Genomic DNA, 21097 nt, shown 5'->3' on the forward strand with positions numbered 1-21097 from the left:
GAGATGATATAATTAAAAATTGTAATAAAATATTAGGAGATAATGTAATTTTACACTTTTTTTAGCATTTTATTTGAAAATTTAACAATTTTCTTCAAACCAGCCAATTAGGAAATTCTATAGTGAAAAGAGTTTAATAATAAACCATTAAGAGTGCATTGGGTAGTGTTTTTAAAAGAGTGTTTCTAATATTTCTAATACTTAAAATATAAATTTTTAAAGCATTAAAAAGACTAGAAACCTTCCTAAAATCAAAATCAAATGATCTCTAAATTTAATTAGAAATAATATATTAAAAAGAGCTTAATAAATGGTAGAATCATATAATTGAAAGTGCTTAATTAACCATTATGAATAATAGAGTCAAAAGAATTTTAAATATAGAATGAAGTTCCACAATTAAATACTACTAATCATAAGAAAAATTTTTGAAATTGATTACCGAAAAAAGAAAAATAATAATAATTTAAAAATAATAGTTGGTTTGTATTCAAGAAAGAGAAATTGTCATTGTAATAATTATGTTTCTTTTGATAATATTTATATACAATGCTTCTATCCTTAGTTTTTTTTTTTTAAAAAAAGCATGTAATTATGATTAATTATGAAATTAGAAACATTATATTTATAATTTCATTTCTAGCAATAAATCTTGTGACAAACTTTCATTCATATGAATTGTTATAATCATATGAAGAGATACTTCCATAAGAGTAACAACTTTTTAATTTTTTTTATTAGTAATTGTGGTAGTTAAAGTTTGTTACAATCCATTAAGAACACTAGTTTTTTTCTCTCTAAAATCTAAAGAAATCTAAATTTGACTATATCTAAATAGAGTTGAATGCTTTTTCATGTTTTTGAAAATGATTTTCTTATGTTTAATTGCATTATGAAATATGAAAGAAAACCAAATATAACTAAAATTAATTAGAAATTTATTTATTTAAAAATTATTTAATCATTATATAATGGAGGAAAATAAGTGAAATAAGTTTAAAGAATCATATAAAAATAATGTTAAAGTGTTTGTTATTCATGTCTGAAGGTCGAATGGTGATTTTACACATTAAAAAAATCCATAAAATTAATTATTATTATTTTCTCACTTTAATTTTAAAAATAGTAATTTAACAATTTTTCAAATGTCCCAAAATATTATAAAAATAAAATAATATAATTATTATTTATGTAATTAGTTAGGAAATTGGTAATTAGATAATAATCAAGTTTATAATTATGCTTGATTGCTAAGAAAATGTTAGAAAGTTAAGACTTATCTCTATATGGTGCATCTTTAAATTTATAGATTTGTCATTGAAATATATATTTCATTATCAAGCTTAATTCATCAAGTTTTAAATTTTTAAATTGGGAAAGAATATCAAATCCTAACTTTTATTTTTTAAAATTAATAATTTTTTTTTATTCTTGTAGCTATTTAGATGAGTGTAAATTATGTTTTAGAATTTTCATAGAAAAAATTCATTACAATTGATATATGGTAGTTTATTTTAGTTTTGTTGTGCCACAAGAGGTTGAAATTTCAAAAGATGAATAAAAAAATCATTTTTAATTGAATTTTTATTATTTTAGTATTTTTATTCATTGTTAAATGATGAATTTATAGGAATTTATGAAAATTAATTGCACTAAGAATAAAATGAATTATGATACAAAATTAGTGGCCATAAGTGGTAGAATTTTAGTTTAGATTTTGAAATTTTTTGTATTTATTTTGTAAAAAATTAAGCAATCTTTATCTTAGTTTTATTTTAAAATCTCTTATAATAAGAAAATTTTAGATTTAAATTCTATTAAAAAAACAAAAGAAAAAGAACAAAAATAGAATCTATTCCAATTATATTTGGTTTTTATAATGGCAACTTTATTAATTTATAGTAAATTCTTTTATGGTCCAAATTGCCTAAATTTGAGATAATTTGATTTGATTTTAAGACAAAAATTATTTTAAAGACAAATAATATATAAAGTGATTTCTTTTATTAATGTAAAAATGAACAAATTTCACTTTTTCCATTAAAACAAAATTGTCTTTAAAAAAAAGTGATAACATATATGTATATACATATATATATGTCTTATATCTTAAATCAACTTGCTTTAAGACTTAGGTTTAAAGAACAAAGAACCCCTAAGCTAATACAAAATTAAGCCAAAATGGTTTTTAGAGGTTTCAAATGATATATTATTGCTTATTATTTGATTTAACTAAGCTCCATTTGGTGAGATTGAAAATTTAATACTTAATAATGTAAGATGATTTTAATAAGAATTTTGTACAATAATTTGATTTAACTAAGCATCATTTGATAATTAAATAGTTGGTTATGTAAGTTGACTTTAATAAGAATTTTGTTGAATTTATTTGACTTAAACTTATTATTTAACTTTATTAAGATTGTATGATAAATAATTTTTTTTAAAAAATTAGAATTATCTAAAATTTTGAAAGTTTATAAACTTTTGAAAGAAAGTTCATAGTTGTGAAAGAAAGTTAATAAGAATTATAAAACTTTTGAACAATGAGATTAGCAAATCATTTTCAATTAATGAAATTATTTAACTTATTAATTTTAAATTTTTTTATTTAAGTAATATTACTACATTTGGATGCATTTCTTGCTTTTTATTTTTAAAAATAATTTTCTTAAAAACACTTTTCAAAATTTTTAAAATTTGGAAGTGTTTGTAAGAACATAAGATAATTTTATAGTTTTTGTATAAGAGTTTCTATAATTTACAAGAGAGTTTATGTTTTCAACAAAAAAACAAAAAGGAAATGTATTCAAAAAAACTTATTTTACTACAAATACTTAATGCATTTGTATGTTTTTATTAAACACCTTCTCACTTTATTAAGCATCCTCTAAGTTGGGTTAGGAAATGCCAATAGATTCTTTGGAGTGTGATACCAAATAATAATTTAAATTTTTAGGTGGACATGATCTTTATCAAAACATGAGATTGTTTATGAATTTCAATACTAATTAAAACCGATTATTCTAGAATATTTGAAAATACAAACAATATGAGTGCAATATACTTAGCATATATGGAAAATGTAAATTATACTAATATCTCAATTTAATTAACCAACCAGTTCAAGGCTCTTAATAATTTTCTCTAATCATTCAAGAGAATCCAAAATTCATAATGAAAATCAAATGTATAACCTATTGTCTTAACAACCAAAAGTTCTAGATTAATCACAAATCATCTCTATTTTGAGTTTTAAATCACTTTGAAGCTTTAAGATACAAAACATAACTTTTACATGAATCTCAAACTATATTTGGCTTTTGAAAAATATTAAAGGAAAAAAAGTGTTAAGAAAAATAATTTATATGCTACTTTAAATTTATTTCATTTATTTAGTTCATTTTTTTATATAAAGGTTACATAAATTAAACTGATAAATTTTTAATGAAATGTAACTATATTTAATTTTCTTTTATATTTTGCATGGTTAAACTGAATATGAAACAATTTTTTTTTTTTAGAATTTAGTTTTTTAATCTTTAATACTTTTCAAGAATCAAACATAAATATTTGCGAGCAACCAAATTTGACTCAAATGGAGTGAGAAAATTTTCATGGTTTGATGGCTAATACCATTTTAATCAAAGTAATATCTATGATTTCTTGTATCATAACCACTGATTACTACTCAAAAAGTGTTATTTCATAGCTTGTAATTAAACTCTTTTAAACACTTTTGAGTAGTAGTTATCACCTTTTAACCCAATTAACATATTAAGGACCTTTGCAATCAATTTTAATCAAATTGTGTTAAGTTTTGGTGTTTTGATAGCTTTTTGATCACCAAAGCATTCCGAGATTGAGGAGAGTTCTTTGGAATCCATGGCAGAGCAATGGAAAGCTCAGAAACATGAAGAACCGAAGCTTTGAAGTCCTTTGCCATAAACAAATTTGGAATGTAAGGAGTGTGGGATCCTTCAGTCTACCCTGCAAAGATGTCCGGACAGGGAGTCCAGACACACCATCGGAGGGCTGCGGAACGTGGGCTGTAGCAAGGCTTGGTCACTTTAGTCAATGTTTTCCATCCGGACAACATATCCGGATAGGATATGCTATCGTCCGGAGTTGTGCCGGATAGCATTGCGGCGTGTGTCCTCTTGGGGAATTCGGATGGAATTGCGCCGGATAGCATTGTGACTCGTGTCCTCTTGGGGAATCCGGATGGAGTTGCTCTGGATAGCGATGCGCGCTCCGTGTCATCAGGGGGAGAGGTCCCTACACCTTGCACACGTAGAAGGTTCCCCTTTGCGGCGCGCAGGCATAACTCATTCCACCTGGGGAGGAATTTTGTCTGGCCAATGTTCCATCTTCTCCGGATAATTCACATCCGGCGCCTGACGCCGGATGGGAGAGGAGGCTTTTCAACTTCCCCTGTCAGACATGTCCGGATCCTCTGATAGCACTTACCCGGAGAGCATCCGCGGCCGACATTTCAGATTACCCGGATTTTGCACAGTGCCGCGGTATTCTCCTAAAGCTTCCCGATATTTCCGACCGACATTTTGAGATATTTTGCTTTAGATATTTGATGTCTAAATCCCCAAACTCTCCTTGTAATCCACCTATCATAGGATTCCTTAGTCTTTAAGTAAGAACAAAGGGTGAATAACCCCTTATATATAGTTGTAATTTTCTTTACAACATAGACAATCTCTCGGGAGCTTGTTCTTGGAGACAACCTTTGTATAAGGAAGAAATATAAAATATAGAGCACTTGCTCTGTTTTTCCTATATATTTTTGTTTTCTAGTTAGTTTTCTTTCTAGCCAATCAAACTCTTGAGGATTTTTTCTCAGAGGATGAGAGGCTAGGCTCTTTGTCTCTTGGAGTGAAGAAAGACGGGTAAGTTTCCTCATGCATAAATTGGAAGTTTTGTTGTTTTAGTTTTTAATGAAGAGAAAGTGTGACCCGTTAATGGTTTTTATCTTTTTAGTTAACTTAAAACACCTTCAATTCACTTGAGCCAACACTTGGTAAGGCAAGCGATCTTCGTCCATGGAGATGCACTAATTTACCTCTTGCGAGCTTTTGGGAAGTGACTTGAAGGTAGGATTTTCTAGAATTGCCAACACTTGGTAAGCTTTTAGACTCCATGGAGACATCCATTAGTTATCTCTTGCGAGCTTGTGAAGGGAAATCCAAGGTTAAAGATCACCTTGAATGGCAAATGCTCGGTGAGAGGCACGAGCCATTGCAAGTTGCATCAATGAGAGGGATTTAGTGTTTGAACCCATTAAAGGGAAGCATCTGTACCACACCGGTTAGAGAATTAACTATATGTTAATTCTCTAATGCGAGAAAAGAAACAAGTGACCAAAACCTCCTTTTTGTACAAGGAACATGAACCTAGTGATCTGAACTCCAAGAAACACTTTTCTTTGTAGTTAAAATTAGTTACTATTTTTGGTTAGCTTAAAACCAAACCTTTTCCATTCAAACATCTTTATGTTTTCTTTTAAAGCTAACCTTGAAATGAAAAGGCACCATTTCATCTTTGAAACAATATCAATTGTGAAGTGAAAACCCATCCCAATGAACGACCCTAAAGCCACTATGCTATGCTAGCTAAGGCTATCCTAGTACATGGTGTAATAGGTTATAAATTTTGTTGATTACTCCCTGAAGACCAAAATCAAGGGACACCAGCTGGACACGAATCAAATGGCACCACTGTCAGGGACCATTGAGAGGACATGAATCAGCTGAGACACTAATTGGGAACGAATCAACCACCCAAAAAATATGTACAAAGATTAAAAAGTAAATATGAAAAGTATGAAATGTGTAACTTGAGTTATTGAAGTGTAAACAAATCATACAAAGTAAGTGACTTCATTACTTAACACCGGACAATACTTTAAATTCGAAATAACTAGAAGAGTGATGTATATTTATTTACAACTTGTTATTACAAACTTGAAAGTTTTGCTTTTTGAGATATTGAAGAAAATAAAAAATCAATGACTTTTTTTTTATTTACCAAGTGAATATGAAACATGAGAGGATATTTCAAAGTCATAATGGTTGTATCATCCATGATCAATTAGAAAATTCTATATCACCAAATTGACCCAATTATGAAAACTGGTAAGTATTTTGTCCAAGAAGTACAAGGTTTGAATGGTTTCATGTCACAAAATTAGCTTAGATATGACAAAACCATGTATGCATTTCAAAATTTTTTTGATCATTTGTATGGGAAAGTCAAAACATTTTTATATGCTCTTATCTAAATAGGTAACTACATACTATATACTACTTATGGAGATACTTCATGTGTTGTTTTTAATTTTATTCATGTTTCAATGTGGCATGGATTCGATGGCATAAATGACACAAAGTGTGATGTGATTTGATGTTAGAGTTTCGTTGGTGGTTAATCTAACAATTGTTCTTGATGTCCATTTTACACAAAGTGTGAAGTCATTTTACACCATTTTAAGAAATCTAAAACAATGATTTTGCTGGAATTTGTAAGTGTTATGTTGCTTGTCTTCATCTTTTACCAATTCATCAAACTAGTTGTGGATCCACAATTCTTCACATTGTCCTTCTTATGATTAAACTCATATTTAATTAAAAAAAAATTCATGGTTTTCAAGATGGTTTTTGAAGTCTTCATTTATTTTATTTTTATTTTTAAAGGAAAAATTGAATAAGATAATTAAAACCCTAAATGATCTCTAAAGAAATTTAAGACACTAATTTCACAACTTAGTTAAGACACTAATTTCATAACTTAGATGACGTATAGGGACACCCCTATATCACCCTCTTTGTTTCTGTCTTTTGGAACATGTAAAATATTCTCCCTCTAAGCCCAAGTTTAACTCAATTTCTATTAATGAGTTGGGGAGAAAATTGCCTTTCTATTAGTTGATCAATGGATACCACATTGAGACTACATACAAGATAAATATATCAATTAAAGAGCATGTTGGATCATGTGAATGAATAAATAGGATTTTTATGGAAGATATGCAAGTAGTTGATGCAATTTTTCTCTTTCACTTTCATGACAAAAATCAGTCCAAACCAAGGTGTAGACCCCCATTTGGGGCTCACTTTCTGTAGCTAATTGTTGACAGGTGTCACAATCTCAAGGAACCACGTGTCATCTCGTAATTGGCCTTCATTGAATCAGGTAGTGGAGTTGAAGGAGTCAATGAATGGTTGACACCTGGAGGGGAATATTCAGAGATGGGTACGTTCTGTTAGAGGGAGGAGCATCTTCTGCAGGTGAGGGGGTGGTGCTTTTGGAGAGGCTACCTGGGAGATATTTGAGGGGATCCTTTGCTTGATGGAGGGGGCTTCTGGTTACGGGTAGAGTAGCAAAGAGCTTTGAGAGGTTAAAGAAAAAAAACGCTAGGGAGAAAAGGGAGAACAGGTTTTTGGAGAGGAAAAAGAGTATTGTGAGAGGGAGTTAGCTTGAGGGAGGAGGAAGCTGCTACAAGGGGGAGATTTTTTGGCTACTGGCAGAGTGAGTGGCAGAGTGAGCAAGAGAAAGAGAGGCTTTTCTCAGCTGAGAGAGTAAGCCACGGAGGAGGGATAGTGAGTTCTTGACGGCAGAGAGAGACATTTGGGGTGAGCTGCTTTACCTGAGGAGTCTTTGGAGAGAAACTCTTTGAAAGAGCTGAGACTTGTTTTCTTTTTGCTTGAGGAAGCAGGTATGTACGCAGTTTTCTCATCGTCTCTCACTATTCATTGCTTTTCCTTGACATTATGCTATTTGGGGTGGATATTGAAGGCCACTGGTTTGTGTGTTGAGAGATAATCTTGCATTTGTGTTTGACATTGTCGATCTTAATTTACTATGCCCCTATTGTGATTATGAAATGCCCAAGAATCATGCATGTGGTTGCATTTGATGTGGTTAACTCACTTGCTCGGAAAATTCACTGATGATTCATGAAGTGGTTTTACCGAGTTTTTCTTCATTTATTCGTTTTCTTCTATGCTCTGTTTCTTCATCCTCCCACATTTTCTGGTATCCATCCATGGCACGCACCAGTTTTCCCATCTTTGTTTGAGGATGTAAGGTATTGCAAGAGGCATATTCTCAGTCCAAAGTTATGAAGAGCTGCAGCACGCTTATCATGGTTAAGTGGCTTTATTTGTTGAGCATTTTGTTTGGTTCAGTCGTTTTAATCAAAATGCTCCTAAGAAAATTCAGATTGAAGAAGATGAAATGGGTGAAGCGGATGAGCATATTACCCTGGTCGATGAGTTGGAGTATATGCATTTGGGAGAGAAAGGCTCTTCCTACTCAGTAGACAACTTGGTCCAGGGCTTGGATGAGGATGCTGAAGTTAGAATGCTAAATGATGAGTTTGAGAGAAGCTCAGGAACTGAGGAAAGCGGACAACAATAGGATTGCTAAGGCATGCGAAACTGTTGTTGTAAACAGACCAGATGAACTTCAAGAATTTGATGCGCGAGCAAGGTTCATTTGAATGGAGTGGAAAGAAACTTGCAGAATTTATGTGAAGCAAGCAAAGCTGCCCTCGAACAAGCCGCCGGTTGCGAAATGCCTCTGTTATCACCGGAACGCCAAGCAACCACAGCCATGCCACTCAGGATCTCTAGAACTCCATTGCAGCTGGGAACTATCCCGAGTGGAAACTTTTCATCCAAACAATTGATCCTGCTCATGAAGCTCTATCTTCTTGTTCCCCTCGCTCTCTCTCTCTACGATATCGCTGGTACTCCCGGTGTCTCCGCCGACGTCAGCCATGTCAACACCGTATCCTAGGTTGCTGGATTCACGAGTCAAGACCTATTATGCATGGTCACCTTCATGGATATCGGATAGTTCACCAGGAGGCAAAGCCAGTACCGGAATATGACCGATCAGGCAGTCATTGCCTCATAATCTAAAACATCAAATTTCTACCAGCTTCACCAAGCTTCCTGACCAAGACACTCAGTCCACAGCCATTACCGTCGCGATGTAGACCCGCCGGAACGTGGCAATGTGCTGCTCGGAAACGCCCGCCACTATCATTACCATTGAGGACAACGTGCTGACCACTATATCATTATTTGGGCCTTGAGAATCTTCCCATGAATTATGGTTTTTGGGATGGGAACGGGATACAAACAGGCAGCTTCTTCAGTTTTCAGCATCAATTTCAGCCATATGCGTAAGTGACTTGACCAGGGAGTTTGTCACAGCAGCTGCAACAGTCTCATATTCCACAATTACTTCTTGAATAGTTGTGGCATCACCGCATGTCAGATCCGGGTTTTGGGCAGTCAAAGATGGACCTCTTTATCATGTCACCACTCTAGCAAATGATGGGCCAGGATCACTTCGTGATGGATATCACGGGAATGAACCACTTCGAATTGTCTTTGAAGTTTCAGGCATCATTCATCTCTCATCTTACCTGAAGGTATCATCTTATAAAACCATTGATGGGCGGGTCCAGAGGCTCCTCTATTTGCTGCTGGAACTAGCATTGGTGCCAATGTTCTGGTGAAATATCTTGGAGAGGATGGGGTTAATATTCCTCTTGTTGGTGCTGCTGCTATCTGTTCTCCATGGGATCTTTTGATATGTGACAGATTCGTTAACTGCAAGCTTGTACAGAAACTCTATGACAAGGCTCTAGCAATGGACCCACAAGCAGGACCCGTTTTGCATGGCCACCTTTAAGCCACGCGTCCTCTCTGCCTCTTGTTTATTTATTTCTTTATTTACTTTTTTTATTTTTTTATTTCTTCATCTTTTATTTTTTTAAAATAGATTCCTAAACTCTAGTTTGCAAATAATTTTTCAAATTCCTTTTTTTCAAATAATTTCATCTCTTTAATTTTTTATCCTTAGTTTTTTTTTCGTTTAGGTTCCAAAAATCCGTTTTTTCAATAAAATTTGGCCGCCATTTTCTTTTCGGCAAACCACTTTCGAATTTTTCATGATTTTAAAACATTTTAAAATAAACATGAATTTAAATTCCGTAATTCCGAATAATGGAATTTATGGAATTAATTCATGCAAAAAATAAATAGGCTTTGGTGGGGGCCCTACATCAAAGAATTTTCTTTAAAATAAAAATTAATTTGAATGAATTGTGACATGTGATGACTTTTGTGCTCGATTTAGTGACATGTGAGCTATGTTTATGCTCTTTATTGTACACTGACCCAATTTTTTGTGATAGCACATTGATCGTTTGATGCTAAGGTACGCCCCGCTCTCACTTTGATCATTCTTCATTGAGTGTTCTGATTTTCATACGTGCATAATCATCCTAGGTATTCTCTGATTTATACATCAATTGACACGTCAGCTTCATTTTATTAGTAGAGACCCGACTTTAGGGACTTAGAGGGGTGCTACGATCTTTACCGTACCTTCCCGATAAGTAACCTAACCCCCGAACCCGATCCGGTTTTTCACAGACCACCTTTTCCAAAATATGGAGTCATACTTAAGGTTTTTCTTTCTTATTTTGTTTACCCTTTAAAAATAAAACAAAAATAAGTGGCGACTCCAAGTCAATTTTTCTTAATCAATAAAAATCAATTTTTTGAATAAAAATCGAGCTCGCCATCAAGTGGGAAATGCATGAGCACTAAATGCGGGGTCCACACAAGGTTTGAAATTTCAAAAATTATTGGTGAAATATTGTTTATATTTCTTGTATCAACCAAGGCCAATACAATATTACCATTGAAATTTCAAATGAGCAATTTTCACTTTTTTTATAGGAAATATCGTCAATATTTCAATATTTATTATGGTTTTTTATACTATTTTTCGGGAATTTTCCGATATTTTTGGCAATTTTTTTTCCCACGCTATAGTCAACATAGTCAATTTAAGAGCATGCTAGATCATGTGAATGAGGATTTGCGTTAAAAGGATGAATATGAACCTAGGGCAACTCAACCCTTATTTATATATGTGCACAAACAATAATATAATGAAACACACCCTAAAACCAAAATACTAAAAGAAATAATTTAATAAATAAATTAATTTTAATTATTTTATTTTAAATTTCATTTAATTGATTACTAAAAGTATAAAAACCATAATTATAATTTTCATAATAAGTTTTTTTTCTATATCATTTATATTATAATTAAATATAAAAAATATAAATATTAAAAAAAATTCATATATGTATCATAATTTATTTTATAATATTGAATACATTTGAATTAAATAAATTATAGTTTTAATATTAAATGAATCATCATTTATCTCATTAATCATATTTTAAAAAATTATTATCACTTCGCTTTTAATTTTTTATATATTTATTTTTAAAATTTTATTTAATTTTGAATGTTTATATTTTAAAATATTAAAAATATGAATTTATTCAAAAATGGATAAAACATAAAAAAAATTAATGAATTTCTAATATTTTATAAATTAAAATTAATTTAATAAAATAAATTATTAATATAATTTTTAATAATTTTGACTATTTAAATAAATTAATATCAATAGCAAAAAGTTGTCACCATCAATTTTTAATAAAATTTTAAAAATTAAATGTCAAATAAAATATTTTATATAAATCTTAAAAAGGATTTAATTTTTATTTAAATTTTAAAAATTTTCCAAGCATCTCCATGAATTTTGAATAATTTTCACTCCACTAATATTTTTGTCAAAATATCCACTGATATTTTTAATTTATCTATAAAATTCAAGTACCAATATATTCATATTTGCCAATATTTTCATCCTTAGTCTAAACACACATCAAAGAATCATAATTTTGTCATTCAAAATAGTGAGGAAAGAGGTGTCAGGGATGGTTATTGAAATAGATGAGGAAATTTTCCATAAGAGAGATGAAGATTGGAGGAGGATTGTTGCTAGAAATCAAGAGGGTTATTCTTAATTTTTGGTCTCTTTATTTTATGTAGAATATTTTGCTATGCAAACTCTAGTTTCACCTTTGGTTTTGACATGAATGGGGTTCAAGTTTCATCATCTATTTTTCATTGGATTTTCAAAATCAAGACATGAAATCACTTTTTCATTTTCCATATAAAATTCATTCTCATCATCTGCACTGTAAATTGCATTTTGAATGCAATTTACATTGAACTGTCGATTTATACTTGAAAGATTGTTTCTGTTGAATGAGTAAGCCCAATATTTTTCATGATCAATAACAATTTGGCAAGCACCAAATATGGAGCACAATAACCATGAGGCATTGTGCCTTTCATGATTGAATAAAGTGCTCATTTATATAGAGGGCACTTCTTTACCTCTAATAGCAATTGCTCACCTCAATTTCTAGAGCCACCCTCAATGCATGCATAAATGCAGTTGCTTGAAGTTTTTAAAAAGAAATTATAACACTATGAGAGATGAGAGCAAACTAGTGAGATATGAAAGTAGGTTGACCCCATAGATTATCATAATGTTAATTATTATTTTGTTTTTTTCTACATTTTTTTAAGAAAAGAAAAAAAATACAAAACCATTTCTCTTTACAACTTTTGAAATTATAAAATATAAAATAAAAATAAGGTAAAAGAATATAAAATAAGCATAACTAAAAGAAGTTGTAAACGGAAACATATAAAACTAATTAGAAAAAAATAGGAGTCTACATAAGTGAAAATAACTAAAAATAACTTTAAATATGTTATAAGAAAACAATCCATTTTCATTATGATTCTCAAAAATTTATTTTAGAAAGAATTGATAATCAAACTTTTTTTCATTTTTTTTCTCAAAAAAAAAAATATTCTAAAGAATATCTCCCAAACATAGCGCAAGTGTCCAAACATATTCTTTAACTTGTGACTAATTTTTAAAAATTGAAATTAGATTACATTCTTCCATATTGCTTTTATTTGTTTTACCAAATTAATTTAAAAAGTTATTACAAATTAATTGTGAGGTCAAGATTGAGTTTGGCTGATCATTTGACTAAACAACTAAATAGAGAACTAGTAGAAGAAATAAGTCAAAAGTGATAGTAACCTAACCCATTAGAAAAGTCCTATGAATTAGGTTCCTTGAATTACATAAAGAAATACTAGTACATGGAAATTTATTTTCCACCAAGTTTTTGTGACGCACAACTTATTTATCCTATGATTGATTCATATCCTATGGGCACAAGTTCTGATGCATTGGATTCTAGTGTTATTTCAATTTGTTTTTTTTCTCTTCTTCACTCGTACACTCCATGGAGGATTGTTGGAAGAGTGTATGTGTGTTAGAGTGCATGTGCATAAAGTAGATGATCCATATTAGACAAGATTGAAAATTATATAACTTATATTTTCTTCCACTTCTATAACCTCTTAAGCTTATGGAAAGGGAAGTGGAAGCTTTGCAAGTTAATGATACCCGAGCCCATCCAGTTGGATTTCAAATGGCCTGGTCTAGAAAACTTTAATGAGAGACCTATGTGTGCATTTTGTGCAAGGGATTCTTGTGTGTATGTACATGATTCCAACCAAATTTTTTGAAGCTAAAATTATTGAATTTTATCAATTTAATTTTAATTTCGAAAGTTCTGAAATTGACTTAGCCATTCAACAAATCAAAGGTTTTAGCGGATTTTGAATTGTTAAAATAAAGTTAAATTAATTAATTTTATTATTTAGTTTTGTTTGAATTGTTTAGCTTTTGTGAGAGTCTCATTAGAACTCTCCTCATAAAAGCTCATCTTTAAAGTCTCTCTATATACATGAATTCCTACTGCCTTCCATTCTACTTTTTCCACATTTTTTTGCTTTGAAGACTGATCTACGGTTGCAGTCCAAAATTCTCTTTCGTAACTATTCCACTACTGCATACCAGTTCACCATAGCCATTACCATTTGAGTCTATCATAGTCCCACCGAGACATTTTTGCAGTTGACTGTAGTCTTTGCTATTGAGAAAGAAAAAGATATAGAAAAATATGTCATATTATTATCATCAATGATGATGAATATTTATATATAAATACATTTAAGTTCTATTATAATTCAAATTATATCTCCTACTTTAATTTAAATTAATAATAAATTAAGGATAATCATTTAAATTATTTACTCTCTCTATTATGTCCCTACAAGATGAAGTTTCAGGAGGAGAGTCCAATCTTAGTCATGAGATTAAGGAAATGAGCCTGCGGAAGAGGTTTTATGAGAGCATTTTCTAATTAGTCCTCTAAGGAGACATGAACAACATGAAGAGCACCATGTTGAACTTGTTCATGAATAAAGTGATAATCCAAAGCAACATGTTTCATTCATGAGTGGAATACTGGATTCCTACAAAGGTTTGTAGCACCAACATTGTCACAATAGATTACAAGAGGAATAAACAACAAAACTCTAAGTTCAGTGAGAAGTGAGCAAATCCAATGGAGTTTTGCAACAATAGCAGCAACTGATCTATATTCAGCTTTTGTTGAGTAGGCAACTATCCATTGTTTCTTCGAACTCTAAGAGCTAGGATTGCAACCTAGGTAAACAAGATAAGCATTGGTAAAGGTACAATCAACTTTGTTGTCTGCTCAATCAACATAAAAAAAAAAAAAAGCATAGAGTGATAAAGGAAAGTGTCGATAGTCGTTTCACAACATTCCAATAGTCATGAGTGAGGCAATGCATAAACTGAGACAGTTTATTTATTGCATATGTAATGTCAAGTTGTGTGAGCAATAGGTATTGCAAACTACCCACTATGGTCCAATATTCAGAAGGATATGAAAGAGTTGTGTTGGAGTGAAGATCAAGCGTTGGAGCAACAACAAGTGGTGTAGCAACTAGCTTTGCATTGATCATGCATGTACGAGTTAAAAGATTTTTAATGTAACGACATTGAGAAAGAATCAAATCATATAGATAGGAAGTAACTTCAACTCCAAGAAAATAAGTGAGAAGATCAAGATCCTTGATAGAAAAGTGCTAAGAAAGGAGTGTGATGAATTTATGCATAGCCCTATCATTGTTATATGTAATAACAATGTCATCAATATAAACAAGAAGATAGATCATTGTACCATTGGTATTGAAGATAAAAAATTAGGAGTCTGCATGAGAGTTGATAAAGCTAGAGATGACAAGAAATTAGTGTAACTCATGATACCAAGTACATGGTGCTTGATTGAGACCATAAATAGCTTGGTGTAATTTGCAAACATGATGAGGATGATCGTGGTCAATGAATCCTTGTGGTTGAGCTATAAATATATCTTCTATAAGATGGCCTTGAAGAAAGACATTGTTCACATCAAGTTGACAAAACAACCAACTATAAGTAATCGCAAGACTGAAAACAAGGTGAATGGTGGTACACTTGACTATTGGGAACCCTAGATTACTTTGATCCCATGTCCTGGATCTCATATGGTGCATGCATTTATCCTTATGGCTCTTTTGATCTAATGCAATGAAAAATAATGGCTTTAAAAACCATTATAAAATAAAGATCTAAAGAAAAAGTGTTCATACCTAGATTTGGATGTTCCTAGATTAATTCCTTGCAGTGAAGAACATGATTAGAAAAACTAGAGAATTTCTTCTCATGTTGCTACCCACATGCGCATCCCATGCTATTCTTGTGCACATCGCGTGCAATTCCCATGCATTCAGCCTGTGCACATCCCGTGCGGTTCCGCCTAATGACTCTTCTTTGTGTTTAAGCACTAAGATGGTAGAGATCTCAAGGGTGGAGGCTAGAGTTTTCTCTATAAACTGAAATGGAGAATGGAAAGACCTAAAAAACTCTAACCTTTAAAAGGGTATTTATAGACTTCCTATTAGGCTTAAGTGACTTATGCTCACCTTGAGTTTGGGTCACTTAATTTAGCCTAACAAGGTTGCTAATTAAATTAATTAACCATATAAGACCCTAATTAATCAATTAGTGCAGTCCATACAAACCACTCACTTATCCCTATGCAACCTTACGTAATTACCAAAACACCCTTATGCACAAAAGTGAACTAAAAACCCATCTAACCCTTATAAACCATACTATCAAGGAATATGAGCTCAAAGCGGGGACCAATGGGACCTAAAGAAGTGTTGGTTCCCTCATAATCAAATTCTAAAATTGACTTAACATCCCACTATAACCTTTTATGAACAAAAATATTATTAAACATTTAATCTTCCAAAAAGAGCTAAAGCAAACTATTAACTTTCTTGTAGTTCTAACCTTTTTACTTGTAAATGCACGATAGATGTCATCTGGATTCCACAATCTACTTCATTTGATGGGGTCTTCAGGATGTTGTTCACGAATAATTTCCCACCCATCTGTTGTATCAAGTCATGCATACATATCTTATTGTCTAAAATAGTTATGAGACATCTTTCCCACAAAACTCCTATGCCTCTCTCACCATACAAGTCACAACCGTCCAATACTTTTGAAACAAACTCTCTATTTTCCCTTTCAAACAAGCAAGCAATATCAAGGAATATCTTCTTTTGTGTATGATCTAATCTATCAAAACTTATTTTAAGCACATTTTGAATTTTCACTTCTGATTCTTTTTCTAATTTATGCAATTCACTTTCCCATTCGCATATTGTCTTGCCACATAAAAGAGAACCCAAAACTTTCAAAGCCAATGGAAGACCTTGACAATAATGTATCACACGATGTAAGAGGTTTTTATAATCCTCTTTTGGAAGATTTGGTAGAAAGGCATGTTGACTAAAGAGCTCAAGAGCTTCTTAGGAATTTAGTCCTTCAACTTCATATAGGTAATCCACTTTAAGCATAGTTAACAAATATTTATCTCTACTTCTAATGATGATTCTATTTTCATTACCAAACCAATTGTGATTTCCAACTAAAAATTCTTATCGGTCCATATCATCAACATCATAAAAAACAATAAGAGCATTTCGAAAGTGAATACTATTTTAATAGAAAGTTAATTAAGTAGGATTTTTTTTTGAAAATTTAATTTAAATTTTTTGTTTTGAAAATCTTTTGTTAATTTTTTGTTTCAATTATAAAGATTAATGAAAATGATGCTTATACTTTTTATTTATTAAATTAATTTTCTTATAAAAGTTATTTTTGTAAAATATTAAAAATTTACTAAAATTTTTAAATATTTTGTTCATTTAGAATTGTTGTCTAATCATGCATCTAATTTAGTAAGTTAGCTTTTCTTAAAATTCCTTTATAACATTTATTTATAATATGTGAATTTAGTTAACCCTATCAATAACAGTTTACACAAGCCTTTTCAAATATGAAAATATGTTAACATTTATTCAATTTAAAATTTTGTAATTCAAATATTGCTCTACCTTCAATATGAACTTCAAACTCCACCATTGACTTTATGGTTCCTTCGTAACTTCTATATTTTAATTATTTTAAAAATGAAATCCCATTAGTAGTAATTTTAGTTTTGATAAACTCATGAAACTTAATTCAAGGGCTCATATTAAGAATAAACTCATAACACTTAGTTCAAGGGCTCATGCCAAGAGTAACCGCATATCACTTGGTTTAAGGAGATTATAGAATCCAACACATAATGACAAGAATCATGGAAATAATTAAAGAGATGCATAGAATCAAAATATCTATTCTAGTTCATATTTCTATAAATTAAAATAAATTAAATATTAATAACAATTTATTATATTAGTTTTAAGAAATAATATTTATTTTTCTTAATTTTGGAATATTCATTATTCTTTCACCTATATAGTTAGTTTTTTTTTTTATAAAAAAAATAAAAATAAAAATTCAATAATCAATAGTTCCATTGGCAAATTTATAAAAGTATTTGTGGTATCATAACTAGGGGAGGAGAGCTAAAGTTATATCTTCTCCAAAAGACTCGATTACTATCAAGTCAAATGACGGGTCACTCAAATAATGGTGAATATTTGTCATAAATTACGATTACACAATAACAAGAATTTGCTTTGGTCAATATTTTTGTAAATTATAAGTAATTAAATATTAATAATATTTTATTATCTTAGTTTTAGGAAATAATAATTGTTTCATTTAATTTTAGTACACTCATTATTTTTTTTCCTTATATAAATCATTGTATATTCTTGTATAAATTTATAAAAAGTATAGAATTCTAACACTTCCATTTCCAATTTATCAAATTCTTCATTATTTTTATTGTTATTTTTTTTAATCTTCTAAGTAAAGATACAATTATTAAACACAATATGTCATTGTGAATGGACTATGTTTCTCTCAGGCACAAGTCATTTTAGCTTCTTACATTTGATATTTTACTTTTCAAACTAGATATTTAACATATTTTATGGAGCTATTGTGAACACAAATTATGAAAACACCTAAGTTTTTCAATAATCTAAAATAGATATCTTATTTCATAATGATTATACATCTAACAATTTGTTTAACTTTCTAACAATTGATGTTACTTCTAAGCTAATTTCTAAAAAGATAGGAGAGGAAGAATATATATATATATATTCAATTCGCTGATTAAATTTTTTTTATTTGGAATCAAATAGATTTCTTTACCGTTATAAATTTACAACTAATTATTATTTCTTTTTACTAGAATTTAAGAAATACACTAGTTTCTCAAGAAATTAGGTATTTGTGTCATGAGATTATTAGCCTTCTCATCATTTGTCCATGATTCTAATTATAGGACTCAAATTTAAGTACTTCTAAATAAAAGCTACTCGTAAATAAAAAGGTAAAAAGAAGTTATTCAAGTTACCCCTCGTTTATATGCCATCTGGAAATATTGCCTGCTTCAGTCAAAACCCCCCTCCACCTTTGTGTCTTGTTCTTCCAATTTTCTTCATACCTGGTGAATGCTTTTCCAAAACTTTCTGTTTATTTACACACATTTGACGGATCCACATGGTAGAAATTTGGCAATACTATTTTCCTATATTCCTATCTACACTCCGTGATCTTTGCGAGCTCATCTAAACACCACCTTGAATCAGCATAAGTTTTTGAGGAAGCAACAATGGAAGATCTTGATTCTTCAATAGCTTTTAGAAGCTCTCATGCAATCTTTTCTCCTCTTCTAAGTTGAGCGTCTCTGAAAATTCTAATGCCTCTTTGAACCAAAGCAGTATAACTCAAGAACACGTCATTAAGTCCACTTAGGGGTGAAAGGAGAAGAATCAGACACAGTGCTTGTTGAAGCCACAACCATATTGCTTTTGTGTCAAAGCTATAAAAGAGCCTTCTATTGATTTATGTAATGTGAGTGGTAGTGAAATTGGAAAAGGCATTATACCTTGGAATGAGACATTGCCCACATGTTTTTTGACGTGCAGAATGGCCGACAACCAAGGGTTAAAAAATTAACAAAGATAAAGTTGATATTGATCCCCATGTGCTTTTGGGCATCTGGAATTCGATGACACCCAAGGGTTACAACATTAGTGAATATAAAGAAGAGACTCCCCTATAGTACTTTTTGATATGTGGAAAACATCCACTTTAAAAAATTTTACATTATACATAAATATACATTAACTTAATAGATAATAAAACAGAATAAAAAAAGAGAACCAAGTGTTTTAGATGGTCACACAGTATCTAAAACATGACTGGATAATCTCAATTATTGGCATTTTACTTTGCTTCCATTCATTACAAAGCATGGCCAATCAATATTAAGTATTCCCTCATTGCTCTCTCTCTCTTTTTAATGAAGTTAAAGGAGAAAAGTACCAAGATCCACTTGCATTCTCCGTTTTTCGTTTAATATGATATGGCAACTATGCTCTAAGGGTTTTGTTGGGCTTTGTGGAGCCTAGTTTTGTTTGATCCAGTTTGACGACCCGACCTGAATAATATTGCATGGCTTTTTAATGAGAGATTTACTGAGGCTTGTTGGGCCCATTTAGCCCATTGTGGAACCACCTTTTGTAATTATGGTTTTTTAGTGTGGTGTGGTTGCCGTGTTATATATAGAGAGAAAATATTGTAGCCGCAGTGGTTGTACTCTGTATTCTTCCTTAATAATAGTGATATCCCTGCAACTCCGTGGATGTAGGCAAATTGCCGAACCACGTAAATATTGTCTTGTGCGTGTGATTGTTTTTCTTTGGCTTGTGTTTTCTCTATTTTTTTGTTTCTCATAGGTTGGGAATTTGGCTTAATTCCCTACAACTGGTATCAAAGCCTAGGGTTAGGTTTGAGTGGGAGCAATGGTAGAGGAAGCAGGAAAGTCGTTTGGAATAGAAAAGTTCGATGGCATAGATTTTGCGTATTGAAGGATGCAAATTGAAGATTATCTCTATGGGAGAAAATTGCATCTGCCTCTTTTGGGGACAAAACCTGAGAGTATGAAGGCTAATGAATGGGCGCTTCTTGATAGACAGGTTCTAGGAGTTATTAGGTTAACTCTGTCTAGGTCTATTGCACACAATGTTGTAAAGGAGAAGACCACAGCAGATCTGATGAAGGCTTTGTCTAGTATGTATGAAAAGTCATCCACAAACAATAAGGTGCATCTGATGAAGAAATTGTTCAATTTGAAGATGGCAGAGAATGCATCAGTAGCACGACATCTAAATGAACTTAATACAATCACAAATCAATTGTCGTCTGTAGAAATTGATTTTGATGATGAGATTCGTGCTCTGATCGTCTTGGCTTCTTTGCCAAATAGTTGGGAGGAATGAGGATGGCAGTAAGCAATTCTACAGGAAATGAAAAGCTCAAGTACAATGATATACGAGATTTAATTTTGGCTGAGGAGATTCGCTGAAGAGATGCAGATGAAACCTCAGGATCTGGTTTTGCTCTAAACCTTGAGACAAGAGGCAGAGGTAATGATAAAAATTCAAACTAGGGTAGATCAAAATCCAGAAATTTTAATCGGAACATAAGCAAATCTAGATCAGGCCAACAAGTACAATGCTAGAATTGTGGGAAAACAAGTCACTTTAGAAGGCAATGCAAAATTCCTAAGAAGAAGAATGAAGATGATTCTGCTAATGCTGTAACAGAAGAGGTACAGAATGCATTACTTCTTGCAGTAGACAGTCCACTTGATGATTGGGTCTTGGATTCAAGAGCTTCGTTTCATACCACTCCACATCGAGAAATC

The 21097-nt window shown here is 31.3% G+C and overlaps 1 pseudogene; it reads right to left on the reverse strand.

Moving 5' to 3' along the window:
• Positions 1–4494, reverse strand: part of LOC117908372 — a 31367-nt pseudogene extending 26873 nt beyond the window's left edge.
• Positions 4495–21097: the final 16603 nt, after the last annotated feature.

The sequence above is a fragment of the Vitis riparia genome, chromosome 19, assembly GCF_004353265.1.
Source record: "Vitis riparia cultivar Riparia Gloire de Montpellier isolate 1030 chromosome 19, EGFV_Vit.rip_1.0, whole genome shotgun sequence".
Classification (NCBI taxonomy): Eukaryota; Viridiplantae; Streptophyta; class Magnoliopsida; order Vitales; family Vitaceae; genus Vitis; species Vitis riparia.